The sequence below is a fragment of the Schistocerca cancellata genome, chromosome 5 (genome assembly GCF_023864275.1).
Source record: "Schistocerca cancellata isolate TAMUIC-IGC-003103 chromosome 5, iqSchCanc2.1, whole genome shotgun sequence".
NCBI classification, from domain to species: Eukaryota; Metazoa; Arthropoda; class Insecta; order Orthoptera; family Acrididae; genus Schistocerca; species Schistocerca cancellata.
In genome coordinates, this window is record NC_064630.1 from 17,064,544 (window position 1) to 17,070,543 (window position 6,000).

A 6,000-nucleotide genomic window follows, 5' to 3' on the forward strand; every position below is an offset into this window, starting at 1 on the left:
AGAAGTAATGAAAAAATTATGACTTTTCCTTCACTTTTAATGGTCCTGTTTAATAGGGCCTAGCATGTCCGAAAACAGAATTTCTCTGACGTAATATGTTCCTGAGGAGAAATGTTGCGGTTTTAAGTTACACTTGTGTATTTATGTACATAGCATTTTGGACTCAGTATTGTATTAATGTACTCGACTTACAGCATTTTGTCGATTTCACATGAGTTTTAATAACAATATTCTATTAAATCCAGTGTTTCTGCTTCTTTACGGATGGATTAAGACGACCGAGGACTGAGAATTCCAGGAATGGTGGCATTGGACTCTTGTACAGCTCTCCTTTCTGGAAGCTCAACACACTTTTTTTTAACAATCTAGATAAATCAATCGAGTCTGAAACAAAACATGTTCGAAAGCAATATGGCTGACGCCTGACACCTGACGCCAGTCACTACCGCATATCGAGGGCAACATGCACACGTGCCTCTTAACTCTGCAACTCCCCGCATGGTGTAACTTGGAGGGTACAGTACACTGTACAGTGCTAGTATCATTTTCTCCCAGCCTATTCCATTTATAGATGAAACGTGTGTGGAGACAGATAGTCCGTATCCTTCTATACGAGCTCTGAATCCTCTAACTTTACACGAGAGATGTACCGGAGGAGGTAAAATGTTTCTTCACTCACTTTGGAACGTGGCCTCTTGGAATTTTGGTTCCAACTGTATGGCATGAAACAAGTAATACAGGGAAAAAAGTTAATTACCATGTCACATCCAGTTTACAGATTGTCTAGTGTAAGAGTATTCACACGGTGTCACATAATGGCCTTTTAAAACTTTGGTAGATTGTAAATGATTAAATTCATAAATCCTGTAGCAGAAAATGTGAAATAAAATTTCCACAGCTGTAGGAAGCTACGCCGCCATCCACTACTGCTGCAGACGGAAGACTGCAAGCACACAACTGCAGAAGTCTGCCCGAGCCTGTGTACAGCAACTTGTTTACTTAGTGACTGGCGTTCTTCAACGCACTCCATCCATCCACTGGCTCTTTGATGTAAACGGGACGCTGGTCAACGTGAATCAGTGTACAGCTGTCCGCTCACCGTGCTTTACGTACTTTAATTACGACCCGTGGCTTAGGGGTGCCGTCACGGTAGCTCAGTTTGTTCGGTCAGATGGCCATCTGCCATTTGTAATTAAAAAAATGAATGAAGTATTTAACAATAAACTTGAATGGGTGCCATGCGACGTCCTCCCAAATCACATGCCGAGAACAGTAACAAAAGAAAAGGGTATCGTCTTTAATTAATAATAAAACGTCCTGTGCCCTGGGTTCGAACCCAGCCATTGCTTAAATTTTGAATAAACATCAACAACAATAGCGGCCGATGTAAGGAGTCACCCTCGTTCGGCCAACGCTCATGTAAAAGAGGGCACAGAAGCGGACAGAGATTCTGGGCGACCTCTTGCCGTTGGTGTTGAGTAACTGCCCCTAAAAGGCGCAATAATTAGCAACGACCAACAGCATTAGGATGTAGGTGGCAATGGAAACCGCTGCAATAAAGACAAACAATGCGCGTCCACGGCATATGTGGTCCGTAACAAGAAAATCTGTCATGATGATGTCTCCATTTGTAAAAGATTCCGGATCACTCCCTCACTCGGATCTATGGTAGGGGCTGCCAAGGGGAAGGTAACCATGTGAAAAAGACCGAATAACGAACGAAAGGGTGACATACTACGAGTCAGAACGTGGAATGTCACAAGTTTGAATGTGATGTGTAAGTTATAAAATTTGAAAAGGGAACTGCAAACACTCAGTTCATAGACCTACATAGTCAGTGAAGTAAAATGGGAAGAAGACATGGATTTCTGGTCAGAAGAGTATAGGGTAATATCAGCAGCAGCGGAAGTGGTATAACGAGAGTAGGATTCGTTATGAACAGGACACTCGGGCAGAGAGCGAGTTACTGTGAACACTTCAGTAATATGATTGTTCTCATCAGAATAGACAGCAAACAAACGCCAACAATAATTCATGCGTGCATACGATGTCACAAGCGGGAAGATGAAGAGATAGATAATGTGTATGAGGATGTTCAACACGAAGTTCAATTCGTAAAAGGAGTTGAAAAGTAGGTACGAGTGAGGAGAAAGACTATTTGAGTTCCAATATAGACTTCATCTACCAACAGCGAACACATTGTTCAAAAGTTGCTGAAGAAGAAGCTATACTTGGAAAAGGCCGGGATATACAGGAAGATTCCAGCTGGATTACGTCATGATCACAGATTTTGAAATCACCTATTGGACTATAAGGTGTGCCCAGCAGCAGATGTAGACCCCGATCACAGTTTAGTGTTGATGAAAAATAGGTAGAAGAATGAATGTGGGAAGATGTAGAATACTGAAGCAGTGAGGGATGAAGAGGTGCGTTTGAAGTTTTCTAAGGCTGCTAGGTACTGAGATAATAAATACCACAGTAGGCAGTTCAGTTGAAGAGTAATGTATATCTCTAGAAACGTCAATTACAGAAGTTGGTCAGATAACGTAGGTACAAGGAAGATAACTTCAAAGGAACCTCAGGTAATAGAACAAATTCTTCAATTGATCGACGAAAAAAGGAAGTACAAAAATATGCAGGAACACTGAAATATAAGTGCCTTGGGAATGAAATAAATGGGAAGTGGAGGGAGGCCAAGACGAAATGCGATAAAAACGTAAAGAAATCTAAAAAGAAAGGTCGCGGGAAGAGCTGATTCAGCATGTAGGAGCGTCAAAGAAAACCTTCAGTGAAATTAAAAAGCAAGGGCGTTAATATTCAGAGTCCAACAGGAATTCCACTCTTAAATGCGGAGGAGAGAGCGGGTAGGTGGAAAGAACACACTGAAAGCCTCTACTAGGGGGAGAAGTTGTCTAATGACGTGACTGAGAAAGAAATGGCAGTCGATATAGAGGATATAGGGGATCCAGTACTGCAATCAGAGTTTTCGCTAAGGCAAACGAGATAGATAACATTCCTTTGCAATATCTAGAACATTTGGAGGAAGCGGTAACCAAGTGGCTATTCATGGTGCTGTGTATAATCAATGAGTGTGGACAAATGCCAGCAGACTTTCGAAAAATATCACACACACAATCCCCAGCACAGCAAGAGCCAACAAGGGCGAGAACTATCGCACAATCAACCTACCAACTCGCGCATCCAGGCTGCTGACAAGAATAGTATAGCTACGGGAGAAGAGAAAAAATTCGTTAGATGACGATCTGTTTTGATTTCGGCAAAGTAAGGCACCGGAGAGACAGTTATGACGCTGCGATTGATAACAGAAACAAGACTTAAGAAAAATCTAGACACATCCATAGGATTTGTAGATCTGGAAACAGCGTACGATGATGTAAAGTAGTGCATCATGTTTGAGTCCTAAGAAAAATACGAGTAAGCTATAAGGAGAAACAGGTAACGTAGAATATGTACAAGAACCACGAAGGAACAACAAGAATCTACTACCAAGAATGAAGTGTTCGGATTAAAAATGGTGTACGCCAAGAATATACTCTTTCGCCTCTACTGTTTAGCCTATACATCAAAGAAACAATCCCATAAACAGAGGAAAGATTTAAGTATGCGGTTAAAATTCAGGGTGAAAGGATATCGATTATGCGATTATGTAATGACATTGCTATCCTCAGTGAAACTGAAGAAGAATCCCAGGACCTCTTGAATGGAACAAACAATATAACGAGAAGAGAGGGCGGACTGAGAGGAATCCGAAGAAAGACGAAAGTACTGAGGAGTAGCGGAAATTAGACCCATATAGATCATAAAAGTGGATGCACGTACATATGTACGTATGTATGTATGTATATTCCCCACACCACAGGACCGATTTCGACTAAACGTGGTTCACAAATCAGGTACGGTCTGCAAAGAAACACTGTGGGTGTAAGAACCACCTACCCATCAAAGGTGGTGGAAAAGCAGTGCAGCCCACGACGTGCGGGTGCCCGGCACTTACTCATCCGCTATTTGACAATGAGAGCACTTGTGACTTCCAACAAACTTTACACATAATTTCAAACCTTAACGAAACTTTTTCTCGCTTACTCCACTTTCGATGTGCCTGCAGTAAAATTGCCGCATTAAACGCGACGTTTTACTTTATTACTTGTTTACTACTAACAGTATTACCAACACATTTTGCAGACAGTCTTAACAGCGCTTTTGGCACACAATATCCGCATATGCCGTTAAATATATGTGCAAAATGATATCATTGTACGGTCCATAGTTCAGGAGATATGACGTCATAAACAGTTAAAAGGATGAGAAACTGCCACACCATACATAACATTTAAATTTATTACTTCTCTCCTACTAACTCTACTCGCAGTTAGTACCGTAAGGAGTTTCTACACACGCCGCTGAATGTACCTACAAAATTATATCGTTGTACGACACATAATTCAGGACACATGACATCATAAACATTGAGCCACCTGAAAAAGAATGGACAGGGCGTGATTCTCCTCTTTCCTTTCTCTGTCCACCTCCCCCCTTTTCCCTTTCTGTCGATTTCGCCCTCCCCCTCTCTCTGTCCCTCGCCTCCTCCCCCCTATCTGTATCGACCTTCTCCTTTCCCTTTCCTATCTGTCCCATCTTCTCCTACCGTCGTCTCTCTCCAAATTATCACCTGTACCCTAGTAGGAGATTCACTACAGATACTAATTGACTGTGTGCACAAATATGTGTGAAATATGTTAAATATATGACAAGTGCGTAAGGGGCAAAGCCATGTGTAAAAAGCTCCTCTTAAAACTCTGCATCGATTTCAGCCAAACTTGGTACGCATATCACTTAATATCTGAAAAGAAATACTGTGGGGCTCAGAACCACCAACCTCCCATTGGCATAGGGATGACAACGTGCAGAAAGAAGAGGGGAGGAAGAGATGAATAGACAGAGACGGGGAAGGAGGACATGGACACAGATATGGGGTTGGAGGAGATAGACAGCAGAGAGAAGGAGATGGACTGGACACAGAGGAGTGCGTAGGAGCTGGTCAACGAGGGGGGAACAGGGAAGAGATAGCAAAAGAAAGGAAAGAGTTGATGGACAGAAAGAGGTAGGAGGAGATGGACAGAGAGAATGAAGGAGAAGATGGACAGAAGCAAGGGAAGGGGGAAATGGACATAGGAAAGCAAGTGGAGGAGTTGGACAGAGAGACAGGAATAGGAAGAGGAGACAGAGGAGGCAGAAGACATGGACAGAAAGAGGGGGAGGAAGAGGGGGACAAAGGGGGGCAGGAGGAGATGGACAAAGAGAGCACATAGGAGGAGACTGAGGGGGAGGAAGAGACTTGCTCTGAGGAGGGGAGGATGATGTGGACAGAGGGGGGAGATGCAACTGGGTAGAGGGGGGGGGAGGAGCAGATGGACAGAGAGAAGGGGACGGGAGAGATGGATACCAGGGGTGTTAGGAGATGTGCAGAAAGAGGAGAAAGGAGGAGGTGGACTACTAGAATACTGGAATAAATATATACTCAGGGAACATCGCGTCATCAGCTGATTATCATAAACTTGACATCAGAATTGGGGACAGTGAAATAGAGGATGTTAAGGAATTTTCCTACCTTAACAATGTAACAACACATGACGAACGAAAAAAAGAGGCCATAAAAGGTAGATTAAAACAGGAAAAGAGGCCGTGCCTGAACACTAGAAGAACGATAGTATCAAACATTGGCCTTAAACTAGAGGAAGAGATTTCTGAGAGCGTAAGTTAGGAGCACAGTATTGTATGGACTAGAAGGGAAAGGAATAGTTTGAGACGTCTTGCTGTAGAAGGATGTTAAACTTGAGTGAGCTGATAAGGTATGGAATTAAGAGGTTCTCCGTATAGTCAATGAAAAAAAGAATAATGACAAGAAAAATGGACGACGTGATTGGACATGTTAAAACAACAGGCAACACCTTCCGTGGTATTAGAGGGAGCTGTAGAGGG